At 45.8% G+C, this 17,452-nt stretch overlaps 1 protein-coding gene across 1 annotated transcript in view; it reads right to left on the bottom strand.

The window, feature by feature from the left end:
- Nucleotides 1-17,452, bottom strand: part of RXFP1 (relaxin family peptide receptor 1) — a 1,416,786-nt gene that overhangs the window by 1,089,052 nt on the left and 310,282 nt on the right. The gene's annotated exons all lie outside the window — the stretch shown is intronic.

Here is a 17,452-nt window from a genome sequence, read left to right as displayed (position 1 = left end):
CCCTGAACCCAAAGAAGCCTGTAACTTAGCCCCTTCCCTTGTAGGTGAAGAGCTAAAGGTGTGGTTCTGGGCACTGACAGCTGTCAGTGGCCTCTGCTGGGTGTTAGCCTTTATGGCTGCACTATCCTTGGCATGGTGGTCAGACCCCATGCCAAATAGCAAGTTAGGCCCCCTGACCCTGTTGGTCATGGTGGGGTTACTCCAGCTCTGGGTAACCTCTTTGGGTAAGCTAGGGGTGACCCTTGCTAAGATAAGATTAGCAGAGGTGGATACCTCTAACCCCAAAATAGAGAGAATGGGTGGAGACATTAAAGACACAGGCAAGAGGCAATTCAGACTAGGTCCTATCACTGTGGAAGTGGGTCAGTTCCCCAGAGGGAATGACCTGAACAGGATGATGTAAGGCAGAGTAGGCCCTGCAACAAACCAGCCTATTTCCTCTACTCTTCCTCGCCTGACAGACTAGGAAGACTCTCCCAGCTTTGGCTGAGTCTCCTGGCCTCTGGGCTGGGGGGGGCTTGTGTAAAGAAATGGCTCCCTGTTGCAGTTACCCCCCACTTTTTGCCTGATACTGATGCTGATTTGACTGAGAAGTGGGCTGGGACCCTGCTAACCAGGCCCCAGCACCAGTGTTCTTTCACCTAAAATGTACCATTGTTTCCACAATTGGCACAACCCTGGCATCCAGGTAAGTCCCTTGTAACTGGTACCCCTGGTACCAAGGGCCCTGATGCCAGGGAAGGTCTCTAAGGGCTGCAGCATTTCTTATGCCACCCTAGGGACCCTTCACTCAGCACAGACACACTGCTTGCCAGCTTGTGTGTGCTGGTGGGGAGAAAAAGACTAAGTCGACATGGCACTCCCCTCAGGGTGCCATGTCAACCTCACACTGTCTATGGCATAGGTAAGTCACCCCTCTAACAGGCCTTACAGCCCTAAGGCAGGGTGCACTATACCACAGGTGAGGGCATAGGTGCATGAGCACTATGCCCCTACAGTGTCTAAGCAAAACCTTAGACATTGTAAGTGCAGGGTAGCCATAAGAGTATATGGCCTGCGAGTCTGTCGAAAACCAACTCCACAGCTCCATAATGGCTACACTGAATACTGGGAAGTTTAGTATCAAACTTCTCATAATAATAAACCCACACTGATGCCAGTGTTGGATTTATTAATAAATGCACACAGAGGGCATCTTAGAGATGCCCCCTGTATTTTACCCAATTGTTCAGTGCAGGACTGACTGGTCCCTGCCAGCCTGCTGCTGAGAGACGAGTTTCTGACCCCATGCGGTGAGAGCCTTTGTGCTCTCTGAGGACAGAAACAAAGCCTGCTCTGGGTGGAGGTGCTTCACACCTCCCCCCTGCAGGAACTGTAACACCTAGCAGTGAGCTTCAAAGGCTCAAGCTTCGTGTTACAATGCCCCAGGGCACTCCAGCTAGTGGAGATGCCCGCCCCCCTGGACCCAGCCCCCACTTTTGGTGGCAAGTCCAGGAGAGATAATGAGAAAAACAAGGAGGAGTCACTGGCCAGTCAGGACAGCCCCTAAGGTGTCCTGAGCTGAGGTGACTCTGACTTTTAGAAATCCTCCATCTTGTAGAAGGAGGATTCCCCCAATAGGAATAGGGATGTGCCCCCCCCCCCTCAGGGAGAAGGCACAAAGAGGGTGTGCCCACCCTCAAGGACAGTAGCCATTGGCTACTGCCCTCCCAGACCTAAACACACCCCTAAATTCAGTATTTAGGGGCTCCCCAGAACCTAGGAACTCAGATTCCTGCAACTTACGAAGAAGAGGACTGCTGAGCTGAAAAACCCCTGCAGAGAAGACGGAGACACCAACTGCTTTGGCCCCAGCCCTACCGGCCTGTCTCCCTCCTTCAGAAGAAAACTGCTCCAGCGACGCTTTCCCCAGGACCAGCGACCTCTGAATCCTCAGAGGACTGCCCTGCTTCCAAAAGACCAAGAAACTCCCGAGAACAGCGGCCCTGTTCAACAAAGACTGCAACTTTGTTTCCAGAGGAGCAGATTTAAAGACCCCTGCAATCCCCGCAAGAAGCGTGAGACTTGCAACACTGCACCCGGCGACCCCGACTCGACTGGTGGAGAAACAATGCTACAGGGAGGACCCCCCGACGACTCCGAGACTGTGAGTAACCAAAGTAGTCCCCCCTGAGCTTCCACAGCGACGCCTGCAGAGGGAATCCCGAGGCTCCCCTTGACCGCGACTGTCTGAATCCAAAATCCCGACGCCTGGAAAAGACCCTGCACCTGCAGCCCCCAGGACCTGAAGAATCGGAACTCCAGTGCAGGAGTGACCCCCAGGAGGCCCTCTCCCTTGCCCAGGTGGTGGCTACCCCGAGGAGCCCCCCCGTTGCCTGCCTGCATCGCTGAAGAGACCCCTTGGTCTCTCATTGAAACCTATTGAAAACCCGACGCGTGTTTGCACACTGCACCCGGCCACCCCCGTGCTGCTGAGGGTGTACTTTTTGTGCTGACTTGTGTCCCCCCCGGTGCCCTATAAAAGCCGCCTGGTCTGCCCTCCGAAGACGCGGGTACTTACCTGCTGGCAGACTGGAACCGGGGCACCCCCTTCTCCATTGAAGCCTATGTGTTTTGGGCACCACTTTGAACTCTGCACCTGACCGGCCCTGAGCTGCTGGTGTGGTGACTTTGGGGTTGCTCTGAACCCCCAACGGTGGGCTACCTTGGACCCCAATTTGAACCCCGTAGGTGGTTTACTTACCTGCAAGAACTAACAATAACTTACCTCCCCTAAGAACTGTGAAAATTGCACTGTGTCCACTTTTGAAATAGCTATATGTGTTTTATGTAAAAAGTATATATGCTATTGTGATTATTCAACGTTCCTAAAGTACTTACCTGCAATACCTTTCAAATTAGATATTACATGTAGAATTTGAACCTGTGGTTCTTAAAATAAACTAAGAAAATATATTTTTCTATACAAAAACCTATTGGCTGGAATTGTCTCTGAGTGTGTGTTCCTCATTTATTGCCTGTGTGTATGTACAACAAATGCTTAACACTACTCCTTTGATAAGCCTACTGCTCGGCCACACTACCACAAAATAGAGCATTAGTATTATCTCTTTTTGCCACTATCTTACCTCTAAGGGGAACCCTTGGACTCTGTGCATACTATTCCTTACTTTGAAATAGTGCATACAGAGCCAACTTCCTACAGGTGGGCTACCTTGGACCCAGCTTTGAACCCCGTAAGTGGTTTACTTATCTGCAAAAACTAACAAACACTTACCTCCCCCAGGAACTGTTGAAAATTGCAGTGTCTAGTTTTAAAATAGCTATATGTAACTTGTGTGAAAACTGTATATGCTATTTTGCTAATTCAAAGTTCCTAAAGTTCCTAAGTGAAGTACCTTTCATTTAAAGTATTACTTGTAAATCTTGAACCTGTGGTTCTTAAAATAAACTAAGAAAATACATTGTTCTATACAAAAATCTATTGGCCTGGAATTGTCTCTGAGTGTGTGTTCCTCATTTATTGCCTGTGTGTGTACAACAAATGCTTAACACTACCCTCTGATAAGCCCACTGCTCGACCACACTTCCACAAAATAGAGCATTAGAATTATCTCTTTTTGCCACTATCTTATGTCTGAGGGGAACCCTTGGACTCTGTGCATTCTATTTCTTACTTTGAAATAGTGCATACAGAACCAACTTCCTACAGCAGTTTTGGAAAATATCAATAAAATTGTCTTATAAACTAAGGATTTTGAGATACGCAAAAGGAATGAGAGCAAAAATGGACACATGCTGGGGAAGATTATTTCTGGGTGATGTCCAGAACTGTGACTGGGCAAGCTATAGAATAAAACATGAACAATGTATTTATCGACAAAACTATTGGATAAAACCTTAACGTGAGAAACAACTCCAAATTAAAGATACAAATCAAGGTTAATGATAAAACTGATAAAACATAACAGTTAGAAAACGTTAAACTGTTAAGCTAGAGTTAAAACAATAACAATTATTACTAGCCTTATTCGGTTGACCTTTTTGAAACAGAATCTGTACTGGTCCGAGTGTCTTTCGCGCACTCCCCAGCGTGTTCCGATCCCACCAGCTCTGCCAAAATCTGAATCAGGACACGGTGACTTCTGCCTTAGCAAGCGCTGGCTTATTGCCACTGCCCTGCCCAGGTTTTGTGTGAGCTTACACTCCAGGGAGAGGTTCTGACTGATCTATCTGATGTTGCCTCTGCTGTTTTCTTGTAAAGTCTTAAATCCTATTGCAAAACTATACACCACGTATCACATGCAGTAAAGTAAAGTAAACCTTAAACTTAAAAGTCTTTGCTGCTCTTAGGCGGGTAAAGTTGTGATTAAATGCACAGAGAACGTGATTGCAGATAAAGACCAGTAGGTTGAACTATCTATTTTCACATTTTTACAGAAGACAATGTTAAATCTAGGTTGCATTCTACTTGGTCGGTCCTAACATATAATACCAATAGACAGCTACATCGCCTGATCGACCTTTTGATTCTCCCTATTCACCACGATTCCCAGTAATCTGATTTTCAGGCAACCTATCACAGAGATAATGTAAATCTTCTGTAGGCTCCTATTCTCACTCTTCGGAGTTCTGTAGCATAGAGAACTCTGCAGCGGGGGAATTGAACCCATTGTGCAAATGCACACTTTACTTTCTCCATAGGGAAACCCACAGACTGCTGTAGGGAGAGGCTGAGCAAGCCCTGGCTCAATCTTCTTCAACTGTTTGCACTTTCTGCAAAGTCCTGCTTGCTCCGGAGAGTCCCTGCGACCGGAGACGCTTAGTGCACTGGCTCATTCAGAAGCTTGCACATGACAGTGCCAGAGAAAACTGCTGCTGAGGCTTTAGCCGGTAAAATCTCTCTAACCTGATAGATAGCTCTGTTGTCCTAAGCCAAAGCCTGTACGGGTTCTTTATCCCAATATATTAGCTCTGCTATTAGATACGCGAACATCACAGTACAGTGTAGGCTGAGGGGAGCTGTATTAAGATTTGTACAACCAGAGGGGAATGTTCTGCTATTGATGGTCGTGGCAGAGATTCAATGCTATATGCAGGTCAAAAAGTGAGTAAAATATGCCGTGGCATGGCCAGTTTCTTCATGCGTTACTAACATAACATGGCAGGCTACTTGTCAAACACATGTTCACCTTGGAAGCAAGTAGCGTTTGGCATTGATAACCGATGTCTTTTAACCAACATAAAATGCTAATGTTATGGATCTCAAAAGCATGAAAGGCTACAAGGTTAAACAGAGGTCACTGCAGTGAATGTCTGCCTAAATACAAAAACATTACCAGGTTTACCTGGCAGGAAAGTAGACATCATATTTGAAAACTGCAAAAAAAACATAAAAGAACTGCTCCCCTCCCCCAACCCCCAAAAGCAGCAAATTAAAACACAGGTCAGGAATTAGCTACAGAGTCAGAGAAATGACTTAACGAAGCAAAGAAATTGGCCAATATGATATATGTATGCAATCCTTTGTGATCTTTTTCTAAAATGTGTTATCTTCTCTTTATTGTACAGCGCTCTGACATTGAATTGACATATGCACAAAATTTAAAACCACAAATAGTTATGCTCAATCTGTCACGAGTAAATGCTACATTTATTCTGTTTGTTTTTGGTAGAGAATCAAAAAAGATTTAAGCAGACTATAAACGATAATTGTACTTTCAATATGAAAATGAATAAATCATTAATGCACTTCATACTAATTTGTCCTCTCTACAAAATGTTTAGAAGCCAAAATAAAAAGCACTACAGGGATGTTCCTCTAGATGCTCAGGTACGTTTAGAGTAAAGTGAGAGTAAAAAAGCTGGAAAAAGCTAGGCAACTGCCATTAAAACTGTACCAGTAGCTGTATTACACAGAGGGCCTTGGGGCACAACTGCATTTGCTCCTGCTTTTAGCTCTCCAGGTTGATTTTTATATTACATTAGGGGCGCAGACATGTGAGTAGTTTTTGAAATATAAATTGCACCGGTACAAAATGTGTGTTGGTGTCAAATGAAATGGGCGTTCCCTCATGGAGGTATGTCCCTGTAGAAATTAGTATACACAATTCCGCTTCCACCCATGCTGTATTAGAACACTGGAATGTTTGGAACACCATTGAAGACAATGGAGTGCTGTGGGCTTCTAATGGCTGGTAGAAACCCAGAATTCCAACATTCCAATGTTTTTCACACAGCAACATCTGTGAACAAAGGCCTCACAGAGCCTGGGGGCGATGCAGGGGGGAGATTTAAATCTCCTTGGCCCCTGTAAGGCCTTTGTTTAATTTATTAGAACATTCTGCCCTCTAGTGATGGAATGTTCTGTATCTTGGCTATCCTGGCATTAAAGGCCTGCTCCCTTGTTAAATAAGTTGTCAGGAGGCACACTGTTCATGTGCCAAATTTAAGGTGGCACACAGTCAGGTATTCACCTGTAGGTGGGTGTCCGTCACTGTACTAGCCAACAGAGAAATTCTTGGCAATGTTACTGGTCAGAATGGTGACTTGGGGGGGAGGGGTGTCAGAAAAACTGGCCCATTATGATTAAGATTGAGAGTCCACTTTGTAATGGGGATTGGCTTTAACTCATCAGTTTTATCAGGTTTTTCGTTATTCCTGTGTAGTCTTTCACCTGGGAATTTCAGCTGCTTTATGCAGTCAGAGACCCTAGGAGATAACGTGGAGGCCTGTGGAGTTTTTACATTAGTCGTACTCCTGATGGGCCTGGAAATTCCTGTTACTGGGTTAAATGGAGTCTACAAGTAAGTTTTTAATGAGGGACTTTTACTTTTAGCAAGGCAAACGTGATGGGCATGTACTTTCTACAAGTAATATTGGGTTATTGCCTTCATGATTTTTAAGGGCACTTGAAAAAACCTTAAGTAAGAACCTAGACTGCGCTAATACTGGATACAGACGGAAGACACTACAGAGCATGTGACTTTGGTCGGTTCTATTAGAATGTAGAAGGAGATATTTGCACCCACTTTACTCTCAAAAGTGTGAACACGAAACAGAGGAGTGCAACTTATATCTAAAATAGAAAGTATAGACGTTTGCATTTGAACTAGAAAAGCATGTTTAGAGAAACTATAATTCTACTGGATAAAAGGTAATTTTTTTGTCCTAAATGGTTCCTAGAAAACATGAATACTTCACTCCCATCCGGTTCGACAACCATCTTTCGTTCAACTAACAGATTGCTTCAGTAGTTGAGAGCCACGAAGTCAGGTGATGAGACTGAGGAGGGTCCCCTCTCAGCTGCAATTGAATCACAGGATTGAACATACTAGAGTCCTAGTACTGTGCTGACTTGAATACTGTAGCATAGTCTACACTCGTGCTCCAAAGAAGATTTAGAAACGCCAGAAAAAAACAGAAACAAACAGCAAGACTCTGTTAAAATGTTAGAAAATGACTTGATAGCACAAGATGGCTGACCCGACGTATCTTTGAGGAGCTCCCATCCAGCTTCACTTACCCTGCACCATCCTGCCACTAAAGGTGACAAACTCTGCCTGCAACCTGTGCCGCCTGCGTCCTCCTGCAGTGGGGCATTGTCTGGCCCAAAAACAGGCTGCCTAGCAGTGAGGAAGGACAGCAGGAGGGCCGCATGGGGTTCTTTGGCTTGTACTGTGTGCCTGTTCAGTGGGCAGACTCATCCTGCAGTTTGGAGGTGGGGGAGTGGGTGAGCCTCGGGGAGCGGCTGGAGCAGAGTTCTTGGCACCAGAGGAGTGATCACGGTGGCGGGGGCTGATCGAGGAGCTGGTTGTCCGCGGGATACGCCAGAGTTGCATGGAGGGCAACGGACCCACCTGGACCCATATGGAGAGCTGCGGTTCCCTGGCGCGGGAACAGGAAGGTACCATGTGCGTAACTGCGGCCAGGAAGCCCTTGGTGCCTGGGTTGGGCCTGGCTCGCTTGCACTGTGCCCAGATGGGCGCACTGGGGGGACCTTGATCGGGCCAGGGACTCTAGAAGGTGCTGATCGGCCTGGACCCGCTGCCCCCAGGGAAAGACTTGCCTGCTGAGAGAGGGACTGCCCTTCTGTGTGTCAGGCAGCATGCCCTACTGGGAGGAGGGTGGCTCTTGGGGCCCGGACAGTGGTCAGTGACCCTGCTTTTCCCCCTGGAGGGCTTGATGTTGGGGGCCTACTTGTCTACCTGTGGGGGCCCTGTTGCTGTGGCCCTGCATCTCCCCCCCCATGTGAGGAAGGGCCTTCTGAATGCCTGGGGCATGGACCCCTGGGATCGGCAGAGATCTAAGGAGGCGTGGGCAGCCGGAACATACCTATGGCTGCCTTGCAGAGAAGAAACTGCTGAGGGTCTAGGGCTGGAGAGCAGAGGCCCTCTGCTGTCCTTCTGCTGGCCTGTGGCTGATGACGACCCTGGAGGGACTTATGGGATACCAACGGGGGGCCTGGCCATGAAAAGACATTTACCTGAAGAACTGGGCTGGAGTCCCTGGCCTCAACAGGTAAGAAGCCCCCCGGGGGCCCAGAGGTGTGAGACCCCCCCTGAAGACAAGAGGGGCACACTCCTCAGCACGGCCTCTCCATATGGGGAGGAATAGGCAGGCAGCCTGCTCACACAGGAACACAATCGTTAGGCCGATCTTGTTACAGAGGTGGAGCAGGCCCCAGGGGCCGAAGAGCCCTCATGGTCAGACCTGCTAGCAGCAATCCAAGGGGGTGGCCCTTGAAAGGAAAACGGAGACAGTGACATTGGAGGTCAACCTTCTTCGGGACAATCTTCAAAAGGTGTCAGATAAGGTGAAAGTGGTGAAGGTCTCCATCACGGACCTGTAGACTGAAGGGGCTGTCTTCTGAAAACAGGTTGCAAAGGGCACAAGGACCATGGAGGCAAGAATGGAAGATGCGGAGGAGAGATCCCGCTGCAGCAACATTCAGGGAATGCGTGGGTTCTCGGAGTGTGCAGAGGGAGGCGCGTTAGAGGCCTTTGTGGAAATTTGGATGAGATATCTTGAAGCCTGCTGGCCTGTCTCCGCTATTTGTGATAGAACCAAAGCTCCAGGCCCTGGTGGCCCCTCTGTGACCTGAGGCCCACCCCGTGGGCCACCGTTGTCCGAGGCCTGAATTATAAAGACAGGTACTGCATCCTTTGCGCCGCACAGGAGATGGCGATAGCCCACTACGAAAATCACTGGACCTTGATATATCTCGACTATTCTAACAAGGTCCAGTGGGCTCGAAAAAGCTTTCTGGAAGTGAAGGTGAAACTATGTGCAATGGGCCTCCGTTATATGTTGTTGCACCTGGCCAGACTGAAGGTCCTCTGGAAGGACGGTCACAGTTCTTTGATATCTTGGATGAAGCCTGGTGGTGGCTGGGAGTCGGTGACAGGGTGCTCAAGGGAGGTGGGAGAGCAGGGTTGTCAGGGCCCCGGTCTGGCTGGGGGGCTCGAAACCCGAACTGGCGATTCAGAGGCACAAGGAGGTTGGATTGACTCCAAGACTCCGGAGGTGATGACCCAACTAGGGTGGTAATTCAAGGTGATGGCACCATGGCCAGGGTGCCTCTGGATGCAGATGCGGATGTGGAGGAACATCAGACACCAGAGACGTCCCAGAATGAGGACAATCTTACTGCTTAACCTGGGGGGACATGGAAGTGTTGCATTATTATGGGCATAATTTTCCCCATGCGGGGCGCAACAGATGATGTTCTCTTCATTACTGATGTTTGACCTGTTACCCAATATGGAGCTCTATCTTATATGTGAGGCTGGGGGGCATTTCTCCCACATAACATGGTAGGCCATGGTTTTGGACTTGGGGATTAGGCTGTCAGTCCTTGCAGCATGGACCTGTATGGATTTGCAGAATGAGTTTTGTAAGTTTAACTGTATGTCCTGTGTGGGTGAGTTGGAGGGTGTTATATGGTTTTGTACTCCTATCAGTTATGGGGTTCTTGGGACGAATTGCAGTGCGGGATAGTGGCTGAGCATACACACCTTGGAGAGCTACTATGTTAATATTGGACACTGGTGGGGAGAGGAGCAATTGACCTGCCTGGGTGGGAAGGATGACACAGTATGACTGAGTGTACAAATGTAATGAAGTGGGATGTCCGAGGCCTGAAGAGTTATGCTAAGTGATACAGGGCCCACTCCTTTCTTAAACAGCACAAAGTACAAATAGCATGTTTCCAGGAGCGCACCTGATGGGGGGGAGGCACAGAAATTAGATAAAAAATGGAGGGGCCAATGGTACTATGCCACGTACTCATCCTACCCCAGGGCGGTGGCTATCTGGATTGCCCATGGTGTCCCATTTAAGCACACCTCTAGTGAGGTGGACATGCAGGGGCTTCATTTCATACTTCAAGGGGTATTGGATGGTAAGGAGATCACTTTTGTGAATGTCTACGTCTCCAATGTGGACAATAGGCATTTCTTTGTCCACATGCAGGGCCTATTGTGTAGGAGCTCCAGTGGTCTGGGTGGGTGATTACAACTGCATCCTTGAAGAGAACTGGGATCGCTACCCTCCCAAACACAGTAATAAACCCTTGATGACCTCTCAACACGGTGACAAATAATTTGAGATTTAGGGACAGCTGACGTATACTGCACCCTGGAGTCTGGGACTACGCTTGCCACTCTCTAACTCAGAACACTTATAGTCACCTCGACCGCATATTTGTGGCTGGGATAGCCACATAGACTTTGCTGGTGGTGGTGCATCTAGGACAGTTCTTATCTGATCATGCGGCAGACCTACTGCGACTGAGATGGGCGGCTCGGCATAGACACCTCACTTGGCGTATGCCCCTGACCTTCTGTCACATTGTCTTTTTTTGTATGTTCCATCCATTGTCCTTTAAAAATGATAACTTGCTAGTGGTGAATCCTTCTTCTTTGTCTCTCCTTTTTGTGTTTTGTTTCCTCCCACAGAAAACCGCCCGAATAGTGTATCTTTATGCTTTGTTTGTATATGTGTTCGTTTTCTAGTTTCCTGCTAGTGTTTGTAGAAGCTTGTTTTGCTTTGCCTTCATTGTTGCTTTCTTTCACCACTGTGGGTGCTTGCCTGTCTCTGCAACCCCCTCCCACAAAACTGTTTGCCATCCCCCACCATCCCTCCTGGGTTGCTGCATGCTCATCCCAACTTCCCCAACACCGATGCTTGTTTCTTCTTCTTATCTATATGCTTTTTATAGTGCAGTCATGGCCCCTCACATTTGTTGTTGCCTGCAAGAAAACGGCTGCCGCCGGTGTCAGCTCACTGTACACACAGCACATTTGGCTTCGTCAGCCACCAGATCATTCAGCACTTTTACCAATTTATGAGAGAAATTGCACAATTGTTCTAACAAAGTCTGTGCCCCTTCCCTCTAGTCACTGTGTGGAAGGCATGCCCAAGAGCAACTGTATGATCAGAAAGGCTTCCCTAGTTCGACTTTACTAAGTGTTGCATAGAGTGCAACTAATTCCAGATATGTACTTTATAGCTCCACTCGAAGTTGGCTCATTTGGGTGATACCTTTTTGCCACTTCAGTGAATTCTTTTTGATAAATCACACCTTAGATGCAAAGAGAAAAAATGCACTATCCGTTACATTTTGTTGTGACTGCACATGCTTGAATGCAAATGGAGGCTTGGCATCAACATTGTAATACTTCCTTTAGTTCATCTGCCATAGGGACTCTGTGGTTGAAAAGTTCAGCTGCATCGGATCTCTGTACGTTGTTGAAATTGTGGAGACCAGACAGTGGGGGATGGGAGAATGTCCCCCTCCAATTCAGTGTTGCAATGTAATAAATACCAGGGAAGGAAACTCGGGATCTGCAGGCTGCCTGAGCCTGGAACCCGTTTCCTAGCAGCCATCGGGTACGTTGATCTAAAGTCAAATCGATATTGAACTTATAGTATGCATTGTTTTCCCCCAAAAAGGCTAAAATACATTGGGCCTGATTCACAAAGGTAAATAAGCCAAAAGTCTAAGTTTAGACAAAAAGTCAAATTTTAGACCTAAAGTCGAACTTTACCCTCAGTAAAGTTACATTTTTGGTCTAAGTTTAGACTTTTGGTCTAAGTTTAGATAATAGTTTTAACTTGCAGAAGCAACAGACGCTGCATGTATACAGTGCCTATCATTCTGTGTGCTACACTGTACTTTTGCGGTAAGCACCCTCTACCCTTAGTAAAAAGCCGTTTCTCAACATGGGAAATAATAACAGACCCAACTAATTACCTTGACAGGGAAGAGTTACATGTGTTTTCCACTGGTCAGCTTATGATGAGTTTACAAGTCTGGAAAGCTGGAACAAAATGAGCCTTGCTGTGGAGCTGCTTCAATAAACCTTAAATGTGTTCAGCTATTTCCAATGACTGTTTGCTTTTGAATTTACTCCATTCCTGTCAAACAAGGGAGCGTCACATCGCACCATTAATTTTTAGGTCACTTAAGCGTTTACTGTTACATATCCTCCTAGTTTTTGAGCAACTTGAAACATAGTCCAAAGGTTAACTGTTAGAGGGGCTATGGCTAAAAATGGTTAAAAGACATTGATATTAACAACGCCAGTGCAAATACCTCGTGTTATTTATTGCTGTCACCCTTGCACCTAAACAGAATGTATTGTACTGCCATGAATTTATAAATTCAAACGTGTGGTTTGCTATAACAAAATGTGAATATTTTTTATTTGTGAACAACCAAATAAAACTTACCTAACTCACAAACAAGTCCGGGTACACCCAGTGTACAAAATTCATTTAAAGTGCTGTGATTGCTTTCGACAGTTGACTCTGTAGATTTCTACCTGCAATGTAACTACCTAGAGTGGTTACAGCATGAAATGGATGTGGGAAGGAACACCAGAGAGAAAAGTGCCCTTGTTTCTGAGTTTTTTTTAAAGCACTGTTGGAGTTTGCCCTAAATGAAAATTTAGCACCATTTAATTTCGCCATGCCATGTATAAGAAATCCCACGTGGTAGTTTGAGGAGGAAAAACAGCTTTTGTGACTCAGCTTGTCACCTTTGTTAAATAAGCAAAAATTATAAGCAAACAAAAACGACCATTTTTCTGAATTAATGGTTCAACAGAGATTCACTATCACAAACACTGTGATGTACACACTCCAAAGACTGGACAGAAAACATAATTTTGTAATCACACCATGAATTCACTAACCCAGACAGCAAATAAAAAAAAGTCAAGCTCTATAAAAGGCTAAGCTGGTTTGTCTCTACTTTAACAAAATCATACAATTGGCTTTGCCAGTGATTGTTGGTACTGCCATGTACACACATAGTCGGAAATGTTGGAAAGGGTTTTCTTTCATAGAAAAGCTATTGCAAGATGACTACCAATCTGCATGCATGCTTCATGACTTCTGTGCACATGTGTGTTGTGATAGGTATGTCGTAATGCATACATGCGCATGCTTCAATAATGGACGGCCTTAATTTTAAAGTACTTTCTATTATGACATTATGACAAAACAAACGGTAAGTATATGTCATTTTAGAAAAAGAGTTCCACTCATTTAATCCCCCTTTTGACCTTACACTGAGAGTCATTCTCACTTATTGAGTCTCTCATAGCAAATTCACAGTAATTGGACTGGTTAGGAGCAGCTAGCATAAGAGGATCTGGGCTTCTTAGATGTGAACACTTGGGCACAAGCATGTGTGCATGTGTGTTTGAGACAACTGTTGTGTGCAGCCCAGCATTTACGCACAGGTAGCCTGTTGCAGATGAGACTCTTCAAGGAATGGTACTGGACTGAGGGAGGCTTTATAATGTGTATGGGCATTCATAGTGTAGGTCTGTAGTGCTTACTGAAGGTATGTGATGCCTACACTGTGTTGCATATTATAGGCAAAACCTGCACTAGAATACAGTTTTGCCCCACATAGGTCCAGTGAAGTATAAATCTGGGGGTAACATGCACCCCAAGTGCCAATTTATAGCTCCTAACATCATACCTACACTCTTATGGCACTTTGGAATTGTCATATTTCCCTGGTTCAGCTCACAATCCAATGCCAGGCCTCTGTCACCCCTACTGGGCCAAGTTAATTACTCTGCTCTGCAGCAGGAAGACCAAAGGTCTTCCCACATTATAGAGCCATTAACAATGCTTGATGCTTGACCCAGTTCATAGGAAAGGAATAGGCGGAGAGAAAATCTGCATCTATTGATAGGCTTGTTAAGTAGCACACTACACCTGGGCTAGTACAGCCCAGGCCCCGCAAAACAAAGGAGGAGAGCCAGACCTCTGGAGTCAACAAAGAAGGGGCTCACTGTTGAAGTTTTCCTTGGAAGGGATCAAGCAGCTGTATCACATAGTGGCTGAGCTGTCAGGGAAACTCTTTCCATAGACAGCTTAGAGGTTGCCATATTGGATTGTCCCGGAATGGTGTGCAGGAGTGTTGAGAGTGGGGAAATCATGATGTAGCATCCTCGAATTGGCAAGGGGTGCATAGCATCTAGACTTTATCCATCCCCACCTAAAAGCCACTGTATATGGGAGAAACTGATGTAAAAGACACAGGATCAGGTAGCGATGATGGTAATTAATGCCCAGCTAGAAGGAAAAGCCCGATTAATGCCCTCCAAGGATGGACTGTGGGGATGGAAAAGCCCACCTGATGACCTGCAAGGATGGACTGTGGGGACTTTGACTACAGCTGACCTCCAGCACTTCAATGGGTCTCCACAGAGTCAGTGGCACTGCCCCCCATAAGCCCCTGGGGAAATGTTGGGGAATAGACCTATTGGGTGACCCTGGATGGTTTCCCAAGGACTTCTGCAGACTGCCCTTTGATCCTTCTGGTACAAACATGCCCTTGAAGAAGCCAGGAGTCCTGAGGGATGCAGCAGGAAGGGTGTTCTGCTGGTTGGGTGTGGAGGAGCTGTGGTAGACAGCCCCCAGCAGGTGTGAACACCAGGAACCCAGGGAAAGGACAGGTCTGATACTAGGAGCAATAAAAACCCAACACCTCATGGACCACACCCCTTTAGAGGCCAGGAAGCTAAATGTAAATTGCATCTGGGTGTTCTCGCAGGACATTTGTTTACATGTTTCTTTTAAGTGGTGCAGTTTTGAGCAGATTAGAATGTCACACATTTTTAGGCCCTGGTGACAGCTGCCTCCTAACCCCAGAAGAACTTTGCTTTCATTTCAGGCATTTCTGGAATCTTTAGTTTTGTACTGACACTCTGGAGTGTCGGCTTCGGTTTGTTCTATAACTATAACCAGAATAATGGTCTCATTAGAGTGAGAAGAATAGTATCAGACATATGTATAGAATACAATGCTTTATTTCCAAGAGTAATAGATGGCAGGGAAGGTTTAACATTATGATAATGAATGTTATGTATTGTTGTATTCAGTGCTTGAAATGGAAAAAATAAAGTGCCGGTACTCTGTGCCAGAGTACCTGCTTGTTTCTGAGAAGTGCCGGTACTCTCCAATTAAAAGTATTACGTTTTTCCTGAGATGTGCCGGTACTCACCCTCTCAAAATAAAAAAGTGCCGGTACTCAGTACCGGACAGTACCGGCCCATTTAAAGCACTGGTTGTATTACTCATTAACTTCAGTGGTGTTAAATTGGTGAATTATAACATGTATCTGCTTTTATTAATGTGGTGACACTCTAACAAAGCCAGTTGGCCTGCCTTATTGATGATGACACCACTTTATACACTTATTTTGCATCTAGTATAGTTGGGGAGTGTTGTGGTTATAGGGTTCAGGATCCGCTAGGGGTGTAACATGATATGAGGGTATTTAATGCATAGTATTTAGTAGCTTGTGCGTCGTAAAATAACTTTGCATTTTTAAATGGAAAGGCACTGACTGGACAACCATTTATTGAGAGTTGTACCAGAGTACCAGTGAGCTGGGGTTACTAGACCACACAACCTCTCCTCAGTAGGCCTTGAACTACTCTGCTTTAGTACCCAGAGAGAGTCAAGTGCTACAATGGGATACTTGATTCCAAAGATAAAGACTTTGGCAGACATTACTTGGAAAGACTCACATGCTTCACTACTAATAACCCAAGTTATTAAAGTAATGTATAGGAAATAGAACAGACCAACGGGAGTCCCTGCCCTCCAGACTGTCAATACAAAAGTACAGATTCAATGAAAGCTTGAAATGAAATGAAAGCAGAAGTCTCCTGGGGGTCAGGAGACAGCTGCCTGTAGCCTGTACATAACATTCTCTTAAAAAATTTTTAAAAAATAAAAAATAACAAAAAATCTTGCAAACACCTACCGTTTGAGAATAGCCAGACACAATTTACATATTTTTATTTAGAAACTCGCACATGACCATATTAGTTGTATGAAAAATGGAAGCTAGCCCCTCAGTTTGGACCCAGCCATAGGCAAATCAGTCTAGACCTTCTCCAATGGGAACAGTCCAGCCCAAACTGCCAGGGCAGGCGGTCCCTGAAATGGAACACAAGTGACTCAGGAACGGTTTTGCCTTGATTAGAGCTCATCACCCATGTAAGTGGAAAAGGGAATAAGACACAGTTGGTCTCTGTCCTTCCTCCTTTTTGCCATTGCCATTGACCCATAGGCTAATAGAATAAGACAGTGGAACATCTACAAAGACATTGTGTATGCACCGATAACACACTATTTATAATTTTATGTGAAGGATATGATTTTCTATCTGGGTGACATACAGGGGGACTTTGAGAAAGCAGTGAATGCATTAGACAGATTTGGAAACATGGCTGAGTTGAGAATGCACTGAGGAAAGTCTAGCGCCTACCCAATATGTCAACCGATGGAAGGAATTGAAGTTCCACCTCAATTGAGTAGATTTTAGGAGGGAATGTCCACAGTGTGGTACCTCGGGGAGCAGATTTATTGCAGAGAACTTAAACTAACTGACAGAAATATACATCCAGCAATATGGACAATGTTGAAGAGAGTGCAGATTTGGAATACACTTTGGCTGTCACAGTAGCCAATATGGTGGAACTTCTACGTCTCTGTATTAATTTATAATTCTGCCTGTGATAATTCCAGGAAGCTGGCTCTGTAAAATTGACACAATTCTTACAAAAACAATATAGGGCCCAAAGACATGCAGCGTGGTGCCAAAACTCACACACAGGAGAAGCCAGCTGCCCCTGACTTTGTGGTCTATTATTTAGCTACCCAGTTACAATATCTTACAGGAGCAGTGGCTGAGTGGTTAGCTGGGAAGGACATTGTGACTAGTAGGAACCCATCAATGATGGAGTTTGGCCTAGGACAGGCGGAATGGGGGAAATGAGACCTCAGAGAGTACTAAAACTTTATTGGAAGAGATGCCTTCACAAACGTCACACAACAATATCATCCATGTACACCGAAGTTCCCTATTGATGGACTGCAAGTCGTCCCCACGGCAATATACTGGAGGGGATTTGAA

The sequence above is a fragment of the Pleurodeles waltl genome, chromosome 1_2 (genome assembly GCF_031143425.1).
Source record: "Pleurodeles waltl isolate 20211129_DDA chromosome 1_2, aPleWal1.hap1.20221129, whole genome shotgun sequence".
Taxonomy (NCBI): domain Eukaryota; kingdom Metazoa; phylum Chordata; class Amphibia; order Caudata; family Salamandridae; genus Pleurodeles; species Pleurodeles waltl.
The sequence above is the reverse complement of the archived record's forward strand: the minus strand, read 5'-3'. Positions and strand labels throughout refer to the sequence as shown.